This window comes from Ochotona princeps, chromosome 16 (genome assembly GCF_030435755.1).
Source record: "Ochotona princeps isolate mOchPri1 chromosome 16, mOchPri1.hap1, whole genome shotgun sequence".
NCBI classification, from domain to species: Eukaryota; Metazoa; Chordata; class Mammalia; order Lagomorpha; family Ochotonidae; genus Ochotona; species Ochotona princeps.
The window spans coordinates 29,310,642-29,332,131 of NC_080847.1; the positions used below are offsets into that span (position 1 = coordinate 29,310,642).

General features: G+C 47.9%; 1 long non-coding RNA gene across 1 annotated transcript; it reads left to right on the plus strand.

The window, feature by feature from the left end:
* The first annotated feature begins 1,452 nt into the window (after nucleotides 1-1,452).
* Nucleotides 1,453-14,944, plus strand: LOC131482271 (uncharacterized). Its single transcript, XR_009246843.1, has 3 exons — nucleotides 1,453-1,557; nucleotides 1,982-2,073; nucleotides 14,734-14,944. It is a non-coding gene; the product is annotated as an uncharacterized LOC131482271 (long non-coding RNA).
* Nucleotides 14,945-21,490: the final 6,546 nt, after the last annotated feature.

A 21,490-nucleotide genomic window follows, 5' to 3' on the forward strand; every position in this document is an offset into this window, starting at 1 on the left:
TGGACACAGGTGTGTTACCCATTCCTTCTCCACACCCACAGAGCATAAGCTGTGTCAAAGCAAGAGCTGGGCTGGGCTGATCACACTGTGGCTGTCCCCTCATTCCCTTTTCCAGGTGGGTGCATAGCAGGTATTCTAGAATTGGAGTCACCACTGACAAATCCATAACTCATCCCCCAAATCTGAGTGTCTGATACCAGCATGCAGTGGGGGCAGGGTGCAGAGCCAGGGGACCCAGGAGAAGCAGGGCTGAGGCAGACAGACCATGATCTTCATTTCTGTGGCTCATCCACTGACACACCACTGCAGTGACATCAAAAGACAACCACTCTGCTGTGTTGCTGGGGCCCAGCACCCATTGTTTGATGAAGCGCCAGGACTTCTTGCCGTACCTCTGCAGGACAAACAACAGGGAACAAAGATGCTGGAGACTTGCACATATCTCAAACTAGCACATGTGCCCCTCCCTCCAGCTGTTCCTCAGGCCAGACTCCAGCTCCTGGCTTGGTCCTGGCCCCAGTGTGGCCACTGTGAAGCAGCACATAGAGGATCTGTCAATTTGCATTTCTGATAAATAAACGGTTTTAAAGAACAGTTTATATAAATAGCTAGTCTTGAAGATCATCAGAAAAGTGAGGGGATGAACACTACACTCTTCGTTTTACAGGGAGATGCAGAAGCCTTCAGCATTCAAGAGTAGCCACAAGGCCATATTCTCTTGCTGTGAGGCTCTATCATCTACTGTCCTTCAACCCTATTTGCAGATGACAAGGATTCTAGATCAAGTGGGCATCTAGAAACTCCAGCACTTCTGAGGCAAAAATACCTTCTAGAGCACTTCTGTCCAAAAGAACTTCCTGGAAATGTTCACAATCAATGATGTCTAAGACAGCATACGCTGGGACATTTCTTTAGCTCAGTTGCTTATGCCCAAAGCAGACTGCCTGAGTTAGGGAGCTGAGTCAGCTCCTGACTGCAGCTTCCGACTAATGCCATGGCAGTGAGCCAGGAAGGTGTCTCATGTATCTGGTCCAAGGGACCTACACGGGAGACCTGGACAGAGCTCCAAGCTCCCTGCCTTGGCCTGGCTCTCCCTGGCCACTGCAGGCATTTAGCGAGTGCACCAGCAGACATCAACTCTGTATCGACATCATTGTTTCAAATAAATTATCAGAAAAGTAAATTCAGGGACTAGAGTTGTGGTACAGAGCATTAGGCTATGGCCTGGGACTCAGGCATCCCAACTGGGCACAGGATAAAGAGCCAACTGTTCTAACTGAGGTCAAGCTCTGTGCTAATGTGACTGGAAAATCAGCGAAAGATGGCCCAAGTGCCTGGCTCCTGGAGCCCAACAGGGAGAGTCATCTGTACTGCACAACCTGGACTGTGCTCCTCCTCCCTCCCCTCGGCCATCTCTCAGGAGCTAACCCAGCACCTTTTCCCCCACTTGGCCTCAGGTCTTCGCTGGCCTCACCTCAAACAGCAGCACTGCCTGCTCCCGATTTTGCTTGATCCTGTGCAGTTCCAGTTCTGCCCGGGTCAGTATCGATGGCTCAGGTAAGGCTTTCCGGAGCTCTGTTTTGTTGAAGACCATGTACATGTGATGCGGGCTCTTTCTGAATTGTTTATAGATTGCTAGGAGGAGGAACAGAGAGAGGGGTCAAAGGATTGGCAGGGGTAGAAGATGCAGGGCACTCTAGGCTGAGTGGGCCCAGAGGGTTGGAGTTGGACCCACACTTCGCTGAGAGACCTTGGGGTCAGAGGTGGCCCCTTTAGGGTGACCCCTGCCCTGCAGAATGGTCCTAACACCCTGTCTGCCCAAAGTCACCGCAGCAGGGTACTGTGTGACTCACTTCTCCCAGGGCTTCAGCCTCAAAGGTGCATCCCTCAAAGGCACAAGAGGAAGGAAGCTTCATTGTGTCCATTTAAGACTTGGGGAAACTGAGGCCTAAGGACATCCATGTGCCCCACGGCCCCCTAGGTAGCAGTGAGCAAAGTGTGATTGCAGCTCAGACAGCTTGTTTCCAGAGCCTGCAGCATCTGTAGCACTCAGCTCTTCTGAAACCCTGCAAGGTGAGTCTGCGGGTGTGGCTGCTGTCACCAACAGCTCCCTCCCCACCTTCCACAAGTTTCAGAGTCACTCTAGGTCTCAAGTCCCAGGGACAGAAAAGAGAACTTCCAGGCATTGGGGTGAAGCTGCTATTACTCTGGGAGTCCTGGAGTGAGGGTTTGAGACCCAGAGCCACCTCTTCCTGTGGGGCTTCCTGGACTCCCCCAACCCAAGTTAGTCCAGTCCTCACAAGAACCAGGAGAAGGGCAAAGTCCAGGCTTAGGACAAGGGACAGGAAGTGAGGAAGGACGGATGGGAGAGGCAGGAGGATGCTCATGGAGAACAAGGGGGACACAGGAGGGATGCTGTACTTTAGCAGCAAGACTGGCTGGGTTAACTTGTGATGAAACACAGGCACAGGTGCAGAGCCATACATCTTTAGAGGAAGAGCAGGTGGCTCAGGCGAGATGCTCTGAGTGACAGGAACAGCTGCCACAGGCCAAAGTGAAGGCAGAAGGAAGGCTAGACAAAGCAGTGGGCAGGGATGGGGCATCATGTGGACACAGCAGCCAACTGGGAGCAGGGATGAGTCATGGACCCTCATGCCCACTGCCCAACAGAGAAAGTGCCACGTGGAGGATGGCCCCACACTCCTCAGACATGCCACAGCCTGGGATCCCTCACTGGTTTGCAGTGGGGTTGGGCCAGCAGGAACTCCATACAGCTGGAATGACCAGGGCAAGATGAAACACAACCATCATGGTCATGACTGGATCCACCCTAGGCTCTGCCAGAAATCCTTAGGCTCCAGGGCTGAGGAAGGAAATGGATGTGAAGGTGGGACGGCTAGACACTGGGGTTTTCCAAACCTTCACAGTAGGATCTGTAGCTTTGTGGTCTGTACTATGGGTGTTTAGTTCTGTGGGGTGCTCCTTCTCCCTTCTGGATGCTGCAACTCCTGCCCTCACACATGGCAACCAAACATTATGGCCACGCCCTTATCTGGCCTCTCACAGGCACCATACCTGCTCTTACCCTCACTGTCTCCCCACACCACTCCCACCCTTGGGCCTACATTTCATCACCTGTGTTCTGCCACCTCTCCTCCGCCCCCTCCTTTTGACCTTTTCCCACTAAATTCCCTCTCTGGAAGCCCCTTCCTGATACCATAATCCTTGATTTCCTGGGATTTCCCACTGTGCCTTTGCTTCTAGGTCAAAAGAACCAACATTTTGCTCATGTGTCTTCTGCTCTCCTACTGGCCTCGTGCCTCAGTTCTTATTAATCACACAGACCACCACATTTCCCACCATGGCAACTTCTGGATTGTTGGTTCCTTGCAGTCTGAAGGTGGGGACCCCCCTCTTGCAGAAATGTGCTAGGGTGATTCACCTAACTCTGCTCCTTCATCTTCCTATTTTGCGACCCCAAAAGCTCTAGGTCTGCTTCCCTTTCTCAAAGCGTTTGGAGCTCTGCGTGTCTCCAGAATGTCCCTCTCCGCAGCTCACTGTGGGTAACCCGTGTTCAAGTGTCCTAAGGGAGGCAACTGCCTGCCCCCAAAAGCATCTCCCCTGGAACCACCCCCTCATTATCCTGCGGATCCTGTATACTTGGCTCACTGTCCCCAGACCACATCATTAAGGGTTTTCTGTGGCTAGTGGGAATGACTCTACCACCTGATGATTTCCTCTTCCAGCAATTTCCTCCCAGGTCTCCTGCCCTGTGTGTTCCCAGACCCCTCCAGCTCACCGTTTCTGGTGCCCACCATTAGCACCTTATCAACCTCTTTGGGGTAGTACTCAGCCTCCTCCTTCGGCTCCTCTGTGGTGGTCTCGTTGCCCACTCCCTCAGGCTCCACTGTGGCGGTCTCATTACCCACTCCCTCAGGCTCCATTGTGGTGGTCTCTTTGACAACTCCCTCAGGCTCCACTGTGGTGGTCTTGTTGTCAACTCCATGCTGAGTTCTATTGTACAGGGTGGCCATGTCCTCATGGACTGTGCTGTTTGTCACATTCTCTGGAGATGGTATGCTAGTGAGCCCTGATTTGGGCATCCATAGTAGAAGCCACAGCAGCGGCAGCAGCGGCAGCCCAGTGGGCAGCATGGGGAGGCTCTGTTGGAAGAGGCTCGATGACTCACAAGAAACCCGAGATGGAGATGGTCAAGTTGTGGTACCAGCAGGGGACAATCTTTTAGCAGAGGAAATGGAGAGGTAAGGCAAAGCCTTTTTGGCAGACAGAGTCCAGAATGGGAGTTTCGGCTTGTGATGTTTGAAGAGAGTGGGTTGGTGTCCCCAAGCCTGCCTCCTCTCTGACCAGATCCGTGCGACTCCCAGGTGCAGTAGAGAAGTTTCAGAACTTTTGACCTTTTATGCCACTCATCTGGACCTCCTCCAACTCCTCCTCCTGCTCCTCCCCACAGTGGAAAAAAAAATGCCACTCACTTCACACTCTGGCCTCTGGCAGTTGTTTGGTAGTTCCTTTCTCCGCTTTGGCCCTGCCCTGACTACAGGTAGCCCTAAGCCAGGGTACCCCAGAGGGACTTCCCACGCAACTAGGCATTGCTGGCTGTCAGATGCCCTTGGGACTGCTGCTTCCTAAATCAGATCCCAGTTGCAACCCCAGCTGTTCTGCTTTTCATCCAGTGTCCTGCTAATGTTCTTGAGAAGGCAGTGGTCCATGGCTCCATCATTTCCTGTCATTCACATGGAGACCAGGATGTATGTTGTTCTTCAGCCTGGTCAGACCCTACTATTGCTGCATTTGGGGAGAAGCAGCGGATGGAAGATTCATTCTCTCTCTCTTCCCAGAGATAAATGATGAACCTTAATTAATAAAGCGCATATTCTTGGAGACTCCTCTTTCAGTAGGTAGAGTCTAGTCCCTCCTGGTCTTGTGGTCTGGCTTTTCACCTACGGAACAGTGCTGTGGTGTGACTCCCTGGGCTGGGTCAGAGAAGGCTGTTACAGCCAATTAAGGAGTGATCCAACAAAGGAGACCTACTTTTTTCTCTTCTTCTCTGTAAATCTGCATTTCCCATAGAAAATAAAACACATCTTTAAAAAAGTATTTGTCTATTAGGGCCAGTACAGTTATACACTTCAGGCGATTAAGCTGCTGCCTGAAGCGCCAGTATTGGACAGGGAACCCTGTTTGAGTCCTGATGCTCCATTTCCAATCCAGCTCCCTGCCCAGAAAAGCACCTGAAGCTGCTCCAGGGGCTTGGGCCTCTGCCTCCCATGAAGAAGGCCTGATGAAGCTGCTGCCTTCCAGTTTCAGTCTGGCTCCACCCTGGTTGTTGTAGCCTTTTAGGGAAAAAACCAGCACATGGAAGATCTCTGCCTCTCCTTGCTTTCAACACTGCCCTAATGTGTTATTACCACTGCTTGGCCAGCTGCATCTCCTCTGTTTTACAAATGAAAGGATTGGGGTTCAGGCTGAGAAGAGCCTTGAAAGAGCCACAGGTCCAGAGGCCACATGGCCAGAGCCTTGAAAAGAGCTAGGACAGCCTCATGACTCCTGAGAATCAGCACATCACCCATAGCCCCTAACTTCCTACCTTTCCTCTTTTCTTCCTTCCTTCTCCCTTTCTCCTTCCATCCATCCTTCCTTTCTAACTGGTATATATCTATTGGTAAAGTATGTTTACAGAGAAGAGCAGAGACATAAAGATCTCCCATTCGATGGTTCATAGCCCAAATGGCTAAAACAGCTGGAGTTGAGCCTATCGAAACCCAGGAGCCTCTTCCAGGTCATCTGTTGGAAAAAGGATCACCAAGACTTGAGCCTTTCTCTGCTGCTTTCCCAGACTATTAGCTAATTGCTGGGTCTGAAGCAGAGCAGTTCGGATGCAAACCGGCACAAACATGGATTGGGTGCCAAGACACTTGAAAGTGGCAGTTAGCCTGTGGAACCACCACACCAGCCTCCAATCTCCTTTCCCTGGTTGTTACCAACCCACCTTCTCTCTTTGCTGCTTACCACCTCCCCCTTCACTCATGGATGAGCAAGGACCACAGACCTGAGTTCCACCTGCTGCTCACTGTCAAAGGAAACATCCCAGTGTGTTTACCTGCAAAGGGGAATCAAAACAGAGCAATGGGAAGGAAGGAAGGAACGCTAGGAAGGAAGAACAGAACACTTTCCATGGGGCCTGGGGCACTAGGTGATCTGTCAGTGTGCTCTCGGCAAAGTTCCCATCACAGGACTACAGATGATAGCACGTCCCAGGGTTGTTCTAAACAATGCATTCTCTAAAGAATGTTCCTCCTCTAAGGAGGCACCTTCTGGAGTATACAAAGAGCAGGCAAAGCCCAGAACACAGCACCCATGGCTGTTAGTGCTACTACTGATTTTTGGGCAGCAAACAAAGTGGAGTGTTTATAGGACACCTTGGGGGATTCTGACCCATGCCACTAACGCATGGGCTTTGTGAAGAGTGGAATGGCTGGACTCAAACTACTAATACGGATGCCATGTCACAGGCTATAGCTTAATTCATTGTGCCACTATGTTAGCTTCATGCACATGGGATGTACAACATATTCTAGACCGCCTCATGCTCATGGGCATGTCATTCTTGGTCTTTATCAGACACTGCCATCAGAATGGCATCTACCATAGCTGTGAGCTTGAGAGACCAGGCTGTTGGATGGGCCCTCTGTATGTTCTGCTGACCCTACAATGCTGGCACCCTGAACCTGGTCTTGTAGCCCTGTTGTGGGTGTTACTGGAACACAGTGGTGAGCAGGACAGCCCTGGGTCCTTCCCCACAGAGTGCAGTTCACTTCCAGAATACTTATGAGGCATTCCTGACACAGCCTTGATATGCATAGACATTTCAAATGAGTGATGGGTGAAGCAAGATTAGACGGCATGGGGTTGGGGGTCATGTGAAGGTGTCCTAATTGCCCTGGGGGCTAAGAGAAAGCACCTAACTCATTTTGAGACCAGGAGGTGTGCCTGGAGGAGAGTAATTGTGCTGAGACTGAAAGGGTAATTTGTATGGCCAGGTGTCATAGGGAAAAGGGGGCAGAGAGGAGCTGCTAGGGTCACATGCAGTTTCCTCTGCCTGGGTGAGGCTGCATTTAGGCACGCAGCCAGGACCTACAGGCAGAAGGAGCTGAGGAAAGCTCACTCACTCATTGGAGTCACCTTTACCCCACATCTGTCCTACACGACAGCCCCGGTGTATCTAAATCTACTCTTCACTCCTTGTTTTATCGGGGGCAGGTCACTGCCTTCTTGTGTGAGTCAGCTACTAGCTCTGCAGGATGGTCAGGATGGTCAGGATGGCTGAGACAGCAAGGGGAAAGGTCTGCAAAGGAGATCCCAGTACTGTAGATTCTGTTGCTTTAATGGCACATGGTGGCAAAGAGCAAATTGTCCATCATCTCACAGGTTCCTTACCAAATGCATAATAAGATATTATTTCTTTGCTTTATTACTAAAATTTTTAAGGTTTATTGATTTATTTTTATTTGAAAGGTTTATTTAGACAGAATGAGATAGAAAGATCTTCTGTCTGCAGATTCACTCACCAAGTGGCATCAAGGGTCAGAGATGAGCCAGTCTGAAGCCAGGAGCCAGTAGTTTGTTCTGGATCTTCTATGTGGGTACAGTGTCCCAAGACTGTGGGCCATCTTCAACTACTTTCCCTGGCCACAAGCACAGAACTGGGTGGGATTCCATCTGTTCATTATCTTCTGAAGCTTGAGCTCAAACCACATGTCTACACAAGACACTCAGTGCAAAAGGATGACAGCATCCCTCATGGACTCCAGTTCCCAATGTCCTGGGACACTAGTGATTCTGAGCGACATCTTATATACCTGCCCAGGGATGCCAGGATGCCAACAGGGAAGCAAGGCAGGGCAGGAGGTGGTCCCAGACCCCTGCATGTCCCCACAGGCCTTGATGAACAGAGGCAGAGGCGGAGGTCAGTGTTGAACAAGGCATCCCACATCCTCCCTTGCTTCCCAGAACTCCAGGCCCTGTCCTTGTCCCCCCTCTACCTAACTTCATTCATTGTCATTGATCTCCATGTTTCATGTTCGGGATGCTCACCTGGGCACTGGATGACAGGACACATTATTTTGTGCACTGTTCTTGACAACAACCCTGACTCTGGTATTTCCATTATACAGGTGAGGGAAACTGAGGCACAGGGATAATAGGGGCCTAGCTGAGATTAGAGAGCAGAGCCAGAAGCAGAGTTCAGGTGCAGAGCAGCCTCTGAAATGCACCTCACTGTACCCTGGGTTTTCTGCAGGGACATCCCTCCGCTTCCTTCCCTCACTGCACCCGTAGCCATAGCTACTCCTATTTGGGGGCTTTTGTACATATCTCTCTTTTTGTGCCCACTCCCCTCCTGGTCTCACACAGACATACCTTCTGGGACAGGCAGAGGCAGTAATGCCCAAAGGCCTGAAGCAGCAGCACAGGAGAAGACAGCCAGGCCCAGGTGATCGAGGGGTAGAGAGGGTGAGGTGGCGTTCCCCATCCCAGTCTGAGTCACTGTCACCGGATGAAATGGCACTATCAAGGGATGTCCCATTGGTCAGCAAGGCCTGTGCATCCCTCTGCAGTCATAGACCTCACCCACTGCTGTACTCCCCCTCAGCCCCCAAATCCAGTCCCTCCCTGGATCCCTACAGGGATAGCCTTGGGATCTGTCTCCTGGTTCTCTTTTGGGGAAGCTGTGTGTCCTGTCTCCAAGAATATTCCTGGCCACCCTAGAGCTTTTCACTTATTTACAAGGGGTTCCCAGATACAAGCATGGACCTACCCAATTGCTAATGATCTCAGAGTAAAAAGCCCCTGAAGTGGACTCAGTTACACTTGGGAGGAGGAGTACAGAAAACAAAAGAGGGGTTACAAAGCAGACATGTGGCACAGTTTTTAAGACAAATTATGGCCAAGAGTCAAGATGTAGTAGTTACCACTGGGAACTAGAGAGAGAATTAAAAAGTAATAATCATAAAATAATAAAAGAATATGTGGAAGCATGTGTTTAGTGCTGTGTAAGAGAACTTGGTGTGGTGTTCTGGTGTAGGAAATTAACCTTCCCTCTGCAGTGTGGCATTCCATATGGATGCTGGTTTGAGACCCAGCTACTCCACTTCTGATTCAGCTCTCTGGAAATGCATCTAGAAATCCAAAGGAGGGTAGCCAAATTCATTGCCCCACCGCCCCTGCTACATGGGACACCAGTAACAAGCTCCTGGCTCCAACTTCAGACCAGGCAAGTTCCAGGCTTTGCTATCATTTTGAATGGCAACCAGTTGGTAGAAGCACTCTCTCTGTTTGTTTTCTTTTCTTTTCTCTTTCTTAAGATTTATTTATTTTTCTTGAAATTATAGTTACTGAGAGAGACAGACTTAGATAAATGTCCCACCTGATGATTCACTCCAGAGAGGCCAGTGACTAGATGTGATTTGGGAGCCAGAAGAATTTTCTGGATGTCCCACATGGTGTAGGGGCACCAGGACCTAGGCAATCCTCCTCTACTTTCTCAGGCCACAGGCAGGGAGTAGGTTGGACCTGAACCAGCACCCATATGGGATGCTGCTTCACAGTGGAGGATGAACTACTACTCAACCCCCAGATCTCTCTCTCCTAGGTCTCTCCTTCTCCTTCTGCTTTTAACTTTCCCTTGTAAACTTTTAAAAGAGGGCACAAGGACACCTGGAACCATAGCAGAGGAAGGAGGACAGAGCAAAATGGTCAACTACCCCAGTGAAGCATGAGAACAAATTTCTGAACAAACGGAGACTCAGAGGTGGACTGTGTCAACCAATGGATCCTGGAAGGGTATCCTCATCCTTGTATCTATGAGATCAATCATATTTCAGAACTATCAAGCCAACTAGAGAAGAACCCTTGGAGCATGCTCCATGTCAGAGACTTTGAGCTGACATTGTGTGTATGTTCCCATCCCCGGGTGCTGCGGTGTTTGGGAGGCAGTTGGTGGCTTCTGCCCTTATCTCTCCCTGTCCTTCAGACACAGAAGAAGGAAAATTAAATGTGGAAACAAAGGTCTCACCCATTTTGCCCTTATCTTGGACCCTTTCCACCTTGATCAACTAAGTAAGCATCACCAAAAATAAAATTTTAAAAAAAGAAGGCACAATTTTGGGCTTCTCCTCGCCTTATCATGGACCTGCATTCATGTGTGCTCCACTTTCAAGTTCAGTGTTTTACTAGATTGGAGCCAATGTAAATAACTACTTGTAACTCCCCTTATTTCTTACTACATCTGGGGAAATCCAAGGTATCTGTCAGCTCTCTCCTGCTTCCCATCTGTACCCATGTCCTCTTGGAAGGTTCCACAATCTCATGAGGCAAGCACTGACCAGAGTGACACAGGAGGTAGGTACCCAGTGAGGTAGGCAGGTACAATTTATGGCCACCCACTCCACCTTGCATGACCATCAAGCACCAGGGGGATCATCAGCCTTTCGGCTGATGAGTCAAGGGCAAGAGGTCATGGCACAGGCATTCTTTGTATTTCAGGTAGCCTTGCCATGACCACAGACTAAGGAGGGGGCAGGAGCAGAGAAGCCCAGGAGCTTGGCCTGTGTGTGGGGCCTCGGTTTTTCCATCCACTCCAGAAGCTGCAGGACAGGGTGTGTGGCCTCCTGCACCATGACTCATTCAGACCTCTCCTTCACAGGGAGGTCCTCTCCCTCAGTCTGTTCGCCCTGGAGACTCCAGGAGGCCTCACAGGGCACTCAGGTGTTGAGAAAAGGATCAGCTGACCTCTCCTGCTGAGCACCTACTGAGAAGAGCGGATGTGAAGACATTTTCTGAGTCATGGTGGCAAGGAGGATATGCTGCTAGAATGAGGATGTGAGATCCTGAGATCTGTGCGGCGTCAAGCATGAGGATAAATGTCTTTCTTCAGACACTTATTATGAAAAGCAGCTGAACAATATAGAAACTGTGAAGCAATTCCCTTAAATGAAAAGATGAAAGTCTAGCAAGAGAGTTGGATCACAAAAGAGACAGTCCTTGCTTGCATAACTTTTTTTGTAGTGTAGGCTCATAATTCCTCAATTTTACCATTACTAAGTGTTGTCAATGTCTTACCATATGTAAATTAGAAGTCAAGCTTTATATAGAAAAAGTAGTAGGGGTAGGATTCTGATACATGTACTCTAACATCCAGGAATTTGATGTATCCTGTACTTTTTCCCCTTTGAAAGACAAGCAGGCAGAGAGCAGTGATGGACACTGGATTTGAACATGATGTTAGAACTTGTTTTGCAGTTTTTAAACTCTCACTTACCACCAACCCAAGGAGAGGTTTACAAAATGTAGTATGCCCTGGCTGTTTGAGAAGAATTTTGATAAATTTGGCCCAACAGGCATGTGTATACTGTAGAAAGATCCAGAGCCATTTGCTGGAGAGTGAACTTGCAGAGTGGCAGATCCAGGGGCCTCGAGGTTCTTCCCAGATACAAGGTTCCCTGAGCCTCTGAGTCTGAGTCCACCTTTCCTGCAAAAGATGGCTTGCTCATGAGATGCAGGGCAGCCCAGACCCTTGGTGTTGTCCCCAGGCTCTGAGCTAGATCTAATCATAAAACCATTTTCTCTGTCTTCCAAGGCTCCCAATGAATAGGATTAGCCAAACGGCGAAATGCTTGTTGTAGGCATATGTAGGGCATTTCAAAGTCTAATTATCAGAAAACTGCATATTGTGCTTACACCATGGAACCTCCAAGCACAATGACTCTGTCATTTCATTCTGAGGAGAATAAAAGCAGAACACAGACTTGCCACTGAAGAGATCTAGTGCTGGGAATGGTTTCTGTTACAGAGAAGCCCAAGTTCAAGCCCAGGCACCCCCAGAGTTCTCCAACTCTCTCCATCTTCACAAGCCTGATTCTTAACGATCAGTTAAATTCAACTGTGGTTGATGTGGTTGATGATCTGTTGTCTCACCTGCTCTACAGAGTCTCTCAAGGCTGGATTAGGCAACTCAAATCCAGGAAAGGACTTCCTCTCCAGATGCTCCCTCAGTCGCCTCTGGCTGCCTTCATCCCCACACTCCAAGGGTGGTCAAATGAACAATGGCACCAGCCATTGATACATGAAGGTGAGATGACATCTAGGAAAGCTGTCTGATGAGTTTAGTGGCAGGAAGTTCATGACACAAACAGCTTCAAGGAAAGCAAGTGGGTAGAGAGGTGTGGATCACTGATTATTTAGGAGAGACAATTCTGGAAAGGAGCGAGTCATCACATGCCCTGGCTCCATGACGTGTGTCGCCAAGGGTGGATTCACAGATGTGGATGGCAACAGAGTCCTCCAGAGCTCCTCTATCAGCAATGCAAGTAGCGGGTAGACTGAGAAAAATCCTTCCTTAAATAAGAGAGATCTGAGCATGTGTAAATTTTGGCAGGAAGGAAGCAGGAATCATCAGATAACCTAACCTACATTGATTTTATGGTCATATATGCAAGCTGTGTTTCTAAGCATTTTCTCTGTGTTAACTCCCTTCTTTTCAAAATGAGCACATTGAGTGGAAACTAGTGCTGTCCACCCTTCTGAGACTATGCTAAGATCCCAAAGCCAGGCAGGCTGGCTCCAAGGCAGGGTGTTTAACTACCATGCTGAACAAAGCAGAGGAATTAGATCATCAGGGTTCCAGAGGAGGCAAAAGCCAGAGGGTGTGTGCTGGGCAGGGGAGGCTCCCTTTTCTCTGCTGACACAGGCTAGGGACAAACAGAAGTGTTTTGATGCAATGACTGTGGCAGGTGTGGTGACAGTGACTTCTTATGGCAACTGCTATTTGTCTTTAATGGAAGAAGCAAGATCATCTACTGAAACGGAAGGGCAAAGTGTGGCAGAAGCCCAGGGACTCAAGGAGGATGGAATTTGGCAGCGGTGGCTGACCAGGAAAGGACAAGATTTTGGTCAGTTTAGTGACTGCAGTCTGTCTGGCTGAATATCCATTGAAGCTGCAATTTCAGACTGCTCCTTCCATTACCCATCACTTCTGTCAATGCATTGAATCATTTCAGTCTTGATTTTGGAGGGGTGCTGGCCAGAGCCACAGGAAATGGATTTAACTCACAGCAGACATCCACAGCTGCAACCCCGAGGACCCTGGATCTTGAAGATGCCTGGATGTGTGATTAATGAATATGTGAGTAGAGGAGTGGCGACAGGACTGGGGAAACCGAAATCTGTGGTCCATCTGGAAACATCACCTGGAGACTAAATAGCTGGCTTCCGTATTCTCAGGACTATCCTCTTTTTAGAACGAAAGGCCTTTGCACCATGTTTTTGTGGGTTTCAAGGGCTGCCACAGATCTTCCCACTCTGATCACCCTAAAGTCAAGGGTCAAACCTGGAGGCCAGAGGTAGCTACTGTGTTCTCTGAGTGAGTTGCAGTAGGAGCGAAAATCTGTTTTCTTAGAAAGCTTATCTCTGTTAGGCAACACTGTGGGCCTTTGCAGTGTGAGAGTAGACCACTGTGGAGAGACCCCGTGGGCATGACCACTACAGCTCTGTCCTGTCTAGTGGAGGAACATCATCTGAGTCCTGCAAGGGTGGCAGGTGCTCCTAAAGACACCTGAGGGTGGAGTCCCCACCCCTGCATGGACAGAAAACCTTAGCTAGGCTCCTCAGCCTAGTCCCAACTCGAGTTCACATGAGGAGTGAACCAGCAGATGAAAGAAAAAACATCTCTTCCTCTGTTACTCTGTCCTTCAAAAAAAAAGGTAAAAGCAAATAAACACTTTTCAAAATAATAGATATCCTCATTCTGTATCAGTCTACCTGGGTTCAAGTCCCAGCCTTACTCCCAATTCCAGCTTTCTCCTAATGTAGCCTCTGGGAGGCAGTTCTAGTAGTTGGGCCTTTGCCACTCTTGTCAGAGACCTGGGTAGAGCTCCTGGCTTCTGGCCTGGGCTTGAACAGGCCTGGGCCATTATGGGCATTCTCTATCTCTTTCAAATCATACATGAATGAATGAATGAATGAATGTATACATTGCTGCAGGTAGTATGATAATAATCCTCTTGGGCCCCAGGACCTGCCCCAAGGACTGAGCATTGGGAAAACTGAACTAGCTCCCACCACTCACCACCCACTCCAACCCACCCTTCTTCTCCCACTCACCTAACAAGTGCCTACACAGCCAGGAGCAGCCAGGAAGGGAAAGCAAGCATTTCTAGCATCCCTAAAAGACAACAAGCTTTCCAGGCAGGACTAGTTGGTTCCAGGATTTCCCTCTGCACCCTCTCCATGGATGTCAGCCTTTTCAGTTGGTTGCTTTAATTTGGTAACTATCCAAAGGAAGTCAGTCTGAGTCTGCCCCTTGGAGCGATGTGAAGTGTCTGACTGCTAATTCCTGCTGTTGCCGCTAGGACAGAACAGTGTAGGACAAAAGGACAAGGAACCTTGCTATCTGTCACCTGCATAGGTTTCCAACTGTCAGTCAGCAGCGTGTCTACACCAAGAATTCAAGGTGTGGAAAAAGCCCCCAAGAAGACACTCCAGCCTCACATATGGTTGGTCTCTCTTTGCCTCTATCCTCCCCTTTGTCATGAAGAAGTGTAAAACAAGTTTATGCCCAAATTGTTCACATTTTCACACAAAGCTCTAATTATCTAAAAAGCATTTAATATTATATTTCTATTGATAAGCTTAAGAATGTTGAACTGTGACTTCCAGGTGATCTATTACAACTCACTTCCAAATGGACCAGAAGAAACCATTGGAAACCTTCCAGCATCTCAAGAAAGAGAGGCAGCCTCAAAAAGTTGAAAACTGCTGCACAAGGGCTCAATGCCACTGAAATTATCACATAATTTACAAACACAGGAAGGCCAAGAATATTCCAGCATTTACCAGTTCTCTCCTAAGGACCCAGGGGAACTACCGTTTCAAGAGAGTGAAGATGTCACCATGGTGACAGTCTCCCAAAACAAAAAATAATCTATCACAACAATGATAGATTTAACACCCATGATAGAGAAAAGATAGATGAAAGAAATGTGGATTTTCAGACATTTCTTTGCAAAATGTTAGAGTTCTGGGCTGGGAAGTTGGCAATAAACAGTTTGAATGCCCATGCTTTGGATACACCTGTCATTTCAAGGATTTTTGTCAACTTGAGCAGAGGTTAATGCCATCCGCTGCTTTGCCCTCTTCCCAAAGGTCTGTGTTGGCCAATGCCCTCCCATTCGTAGTCATGGGCCTCCTCTGAGTGCTGCCTCACAGCACAAGATGAGGACAAAGCTTAAGACAATTGCATATACCCCCAAACATGCCTCCGTCTGGCTGCATTACCACTGTGGAACAGAACTGAAGAGAGTCGGCAAATTTGGGATTGCATGAATCAGCGATGCAGACTGCCCGTTTAACTGTAGGGCTAACTTGGTTAACTGCATATCATTCGCTATCCCTTGCTCAACATGAATCACTTTGTTTGCATCCACATTGAGTGTCCCAAGCACAGGATATGCATGTGCCTGGTTGCTGCTTGCCTGCCCAACACTTCAATGACAATACAAATTTCATTCAGTTTTTTTTTAATGACTTGAGCTTCCGGTCACTGCCTGCACATGGACCAGCCTAGCACCTGACCCAACAGCTTATTGCAGCTTATTGTTTCTATAGTAATTCACAGAAATAAGGCTGTCTATTACTGCCTGCCTCCCCTTAGGAAAGCATAGAGCCTCTCTTCAAGACTTATCTGGGGTCCCCACTCAGCCATACATCCATTAGTTGGTGTCACTCTGGGTAACTGTCCGTCACACCTGCAGAAACACTGTGTGTACTAACATCCTCGGCAGAAAATCAAGAGTGTTTACATTTGCTTCATTTGGACTCATACCCCACAGAACAACCCTGGGAAACCCGCTGTCCTGGGGGTTTGTAAAGCTCTGTGAGTCTCTACCTGTGTCCTCTCTGCTAAAATGCTTGATTCTGACATTTAGAACTGGTGGCCAGCGTGGACAGTGTGGCCACCACTTGCTAAGCATCTGTCTGTCTACTGCAGGGACGAGTGTGTCCACCCCTCTTCCGACAGATAATGTCAAGTTCAATGTCAGTCAATGTCCCTTCAGGTGCAATGTTGCTTCACAGTGTCTCTCTGAGAAGTCATGGTGTCTCTGCATGCTAGACCTCTTCAGTGTCATCTCTCCACAGCACATGAGTTGAATGATAACACTTTGATTTTTACATCACAGTTCTTAATCCCAAACCAGAGCGTGAAGGTCAGGGATGATTCCTTGCTTGAATGGTAGCTTGTGCTTAGTTTAAAGCATTATCCAGTTTAGCTCCCCTATTTATTTTTCCTCTAACCATCCTTTGGAACAATTACATTTCTGAAGGCATAACTATTGACATCTATCAAAACAAGAAAGGAAAAAAAAGAATGTTAATGGAAGTTTGTTTGCCAAAGACCACTTCCACTGAGAGACAAGGGAGTTTTCTTTCTTATGTAGCTCCCTCTTGTTGGAGACAGGAGTGCTCTGGGAATTTCCAGAACATTCCATTAATGTCCAAAACCCAGCTCAGCAACACTAAGCCAAGGTAAGAGTACAGAGTGACAGCCTTTAACATCATGGTGTTGGGAAGAGATCGAGGAAATTGCAGTCCACTTTTAACCAAGTGAAGTGACTGGGAAACATTTGACCCTCCAGGGAAAGTGCATTGGTTTTTAGCTTATTTGATTTTTTGAATACCCGTAGCTCAGAATACTCAGGACAACACCCCCTGTTGGCCCCATAAGACTTCAGTTAGGCCCTGTGGACTGTATAATCACTCGTTCTTGTCCCAATGGGCACTGTAAGTGATGCTCTCACACATTTGTACTCTGGGCAATTCCCATCCCCACCTGAGCAACAGCTGGCATGTTTCAGAAGATACTCAGTTTGATAACTAACACTTAGAACTTATTGTCATTGCCACACTATCCTTGGCAGGGTTAGGCAATGACATGTGCAGCTAAAAATAATTAATCATCACATAGGAAAATTGGAGGCTATAGTTTTTAGCACTTATATCTGTTATTTTAAACATAAAGCATTGCACCTGTTTGACATTAATTTATATAATGGGGACCAAAAAAGATAATGCAATCTTAGAGACCACCGTCTTTTAATTAACTGACACTCGCCCAAACAATGGACTTGCCATGCACAAAAACAAAGCCTGTTTGTACCCTGCGTCATTCATTATTGCAATGCACCTTGACATTAGGGCAGATAATCAGGATGATGGGGTAAAACCAGCCCTTGACAAATGCAGATAGAAAACTTGCATGAAAGTTTGTAAATACAATATTGCATGGAAACTCTGAGGCACATTTGCTTTTATGAGAATGATAAAATGCTTCATTATGAAAAAAGTGGGTAAGGTACTTTTCTTTTAAATTGGAGTTTAATATTTTATTAGTGCAAGATGCACAATTCTCATCAAATGGCAGGAAACTCTTTTTTGCATATCAATGTCTAGAGTTTAATATTTTAAGGATAAATATCTACCACTGCATCTATCACCCAGCAGCTTAACGGAATTTACTTTTTTAGATATGTATACTGTATATGTATTTGCGAGTCAAGTGATCATAGAGCTGGAAGATGGGGGCACGCTGGCCATGTTGTTAGGTGGACAAACATCCTAGGCATCTTGCTTTGTCCAGTCCATCCATCATTAATATAGGCAAGGAGAGAATAATTAAGTAATTCAGGATCCTGTGGTTTAAGGAGGGGCATGGAGAAAGCTCCACATCTCAAAACCTGCTGGAAAGTTGTTCTGACTTAACCTCAGGCTCTAGACAACTGCTCATTATAAGTACCCTTCCTAAGAGGACCTGTTGCCGAGTATGACATTCAATGTTGATGCTCATGAGCCTGCATTCAACCCATTGTCCTTGGTCCTTCTTTATTGGCTGCTCATTGTGTGGTCATGCCACCCAGTCATCCTCTCTATGGAAGCAGGTACATGGGCTGGTCCCTGCTGTAGCAGCAGGTCTTGCCTGACTATGAGTGTACAGTAAGTTCTCAGTTCCCTCTAGTGGACCAACTGGGACAACTTGCAGGGCCAGCACCACAAAGGCGTTCTTCCTCTCAAAGGGGGCAGACTTGTGTTTGGCAAAGAAACCTGCAAGCTTGTCAGGTGGGGTCACAACCATGCAGATTGTGCTGATGGGCCTACAGGGGCAATCAGGAGGTAGGTGTGAGGGTGAAACAGAGTTGGAGCAAGACAAGTGCCTAAATGAAGTACATTGATGTCCACACCGCGAATCCTCTATAGCTCAATCCCTCCAATCATCAACTGAAACAATTCAGGAAAAGTCCAGCCCAGATCTCATGGTTGAGAATGCTCCTTCTGGCACCAGTGGGGTAGTGGTGTGCTCAGATGCTGGCAACACAGAGCCAGCTCAGAAGGGTACCATGCTGGCTCTGAGAGCATCCTAAGGTGAGGAGTGAAGATCTGCATGGGTTCCACCAGGACCCCTGGAATGGGCAAGGGGTGAGCAGGCTGGTGAACACTGCAAGCAGTCAGAACAGCGGAGGGAGTAGGAAGGAATATTTATGGTGACAGGACTCCATGGAGCAAAGTGGTGCAACCCAAAGAGAGCCATGGGGCCTTGCTCCATCCAGGTTTCATGATGTCTGAAAAGCGGGAGCAAAAATGCCTTCTGTACACTCTGGTTTTTTTGCATGTCCATGGAGCTGGGTTGGACAGTGTTATCCAGAGTTGAATGTTTTATCATCCCTTGGAATGTTGCCGAATCCTATACTCCCTATAGTAAGAGCTCATTATCTGCTCTGTGCTTGGAACCATTGTGGTCAACTTAACACTATGCAAGCCTAGTTTATCATTACCCGGCAATTAGCTTAATTTTGTACTATGTTTGGCCAATCATCCTGCTGATGATAGCCACACTGCTACAATAATAAAAATTCAGCTCTGTACTTGTTCTACATTTACTCATCTCTAACAGAACCCAAAGTTAGCAGATATCTCTGTGTGGGTGTCCTCTGTCATTCCCACTATCATATAAATAAATAAAACATCTTTTTTTAAAAAATTCAGTAAACATTGACAGTTAAAAACAGAAAAACCCAGCATTGGAGCAAGCCAATCTCCTACTTCTCAAGTAAACGATGGAATACACACAACATTAAATAAATTACCTTGACTGATTCTCCTGGGCCCTTCGCAGCCAGAGTCACGCCCCTCTTCAACTGCCCTAGAGAAACCAGAGTCCCACATCTATCTGGTGGCTTTGGATGAAGGCAGGGCTAAGGACCCTCACCCTCCAGCCACATGAGACCCCACCTGTGAGTGGCTAGCAGCATTCTATGACATCACAGTCACTGGGAGGTGTGCCCTCTGGGTCGTGAGGCAAACAGTGGCCAGTCCTCTGCTGACAGCCGCGCTGAGTGGCTATTGACAGTGAAGGCAGGAGCACAGATTACAGAATTTGATGGGTTCTGGATGAAGATGAGTGAGACTTGCTATCTGCATATTCTGTAGTGTTGGGACAGTCATTCTCAGGTGGCTACCCTGGAATCCACTTTGACCTGTCTCCACAGGGGATGACACAGAGCCCTCAAGGGTGCTGTGTGCAAAATATGTATACAGTTGCTTCACGTCTCACATTGGGCTGTGCAAGAAGCGTGAGTGTGTTTCTCTGTGCGGGATACAAGATCAAGACCAAGTATGATGCTCAACTTTTATCTCTTCTGGGACAGGATGCCCTGTTGTGAGAGCCTGCAAGATGTTAGTGGGAGCAGTAGGGTAGGGAGAGTTCTGGGCACTGGAAGTGCTGCTCGCTAGAGGACAGCAGAAGCTCAACACGGGCAGAAGTGTTCTTGAAAGCAGAGGAAATGAGAGGAGCTTTTTGATGCCTGATTTTCCCTTTGCCTCCACGTTGGTCACATTTTTGGAACCAGACAACAAACTCAAGGAGAAATTTCTGGGCGAGCAGTCCTGCGAGCTCTCCTCCTCTGGTCATGCTGAGGGGTTGCCTTACAGATTGTGCAGGTTGACATGAGGACCCAGAGGGCCCACGTACAGATTCTGATCTTTTCCAAGTGTGAGCAGGTACTGGTTAGGGAGTTAGAGGAATAAGTCCTTTCTACTTCTGGTGCTGCTCCTGGGAGAATAGCATCTGTCTTACCTGGGGACACAGAGGAGGGTGGCTTAGCTTACCTAGGGACTAAGCTTCACTTCTGCTGGCCAGTGCCTTACACTTACTCTGATCCCTGTGGGCGTTTACAGGAAGCCAAGCCCCACGACCAGAAAACAGGGCAGCAGTGGCCACAGGCTGGTGGAGGATGGAGAGTTTGGCCATAGGATCCCATAGGGAAACTCAACATGAAAGGAAGCACAGCTTCTTCCTCTCTCTTCCAGGCAGCAGGCCCTGATACAAGTCCTGGCGGCCTCTAAAATAAACAACTCCTTTAGTAGTATGGGTCAATCCTGGGTCTGGGCTGCCCATCCAGGGTACCCATGTTCACAGATTGTTGATTCTGCATAGACAGGGCCACATTAATCAAAAATGGGGGAAAAAGTGGAGGCTAAGCTGATGGCCTCTTTGAACACCCAACCCCAGGTTGTGGCAACATAGGAATGCCTTCATCGCATGTATCTCTCCACACCCCAGGAGCTTGGCATGTTGGAGTTGCTCCTGTGAGAACCAGTGCTCCAGGAAGGGGGAAGGACTCGTTGTGTGACCACTGTGGTCATCACAACCCGGTCTGGATCCTGCTGATTCCATTGTACCCAAGTACTTGGAATTCTAGATTAGCTTCCATGCTTCTGGCTTCAGACTGCCTAAAACATGACCTGACCATTGCAGGCATTTTAGGAGAGACCAGTAGACAGAAAAACTCCCTATTCAGGGTGTGTGTGTGTGTGTGTGTCTATTTAATACAATGAATGTAAATAAATGTAAATTCTTTAATGAGGAATAACCTTATATTTTTATCTTTAATCTTATTTTCCATAAAGCTAGATGTATAGAATTCTTTAATTTTTAAAGTTTGTCATTATATTTACTTTATTTTAAAAGCAGAGAAAGACAGAGAAAGTTCTCTTCTCAGAGAGTTTACCCCCCCAAATACCTGCAATAACCAAGGCTGGGCCAGGCTGGAGTAGAGAGAACAGAGCATGACCAGGGTCCTGCAGAGGGATGGCAGGGTCCCAACGATCTGAGCCTCCACTGCTGCCTGCTGGGAACACAGCAGCAGGAGCTGGATCAGCAGTGGAGGTACAAGGACTTGAGTTCCGATGAGCTAAAGTGCTACCTCCTATGTTTGTGAAATTTAAAAACTTTTGAGATGCCATCAAGAAAGCAGGTCCCAGCCTCTAGTCCCTCTGACACTGACAGCCTGAGACTGCTTGGGGGATGATAATCCCAGGACTCAGGACTCACTGCCTGGCTCTACTGAGTAATACAACACAGGTG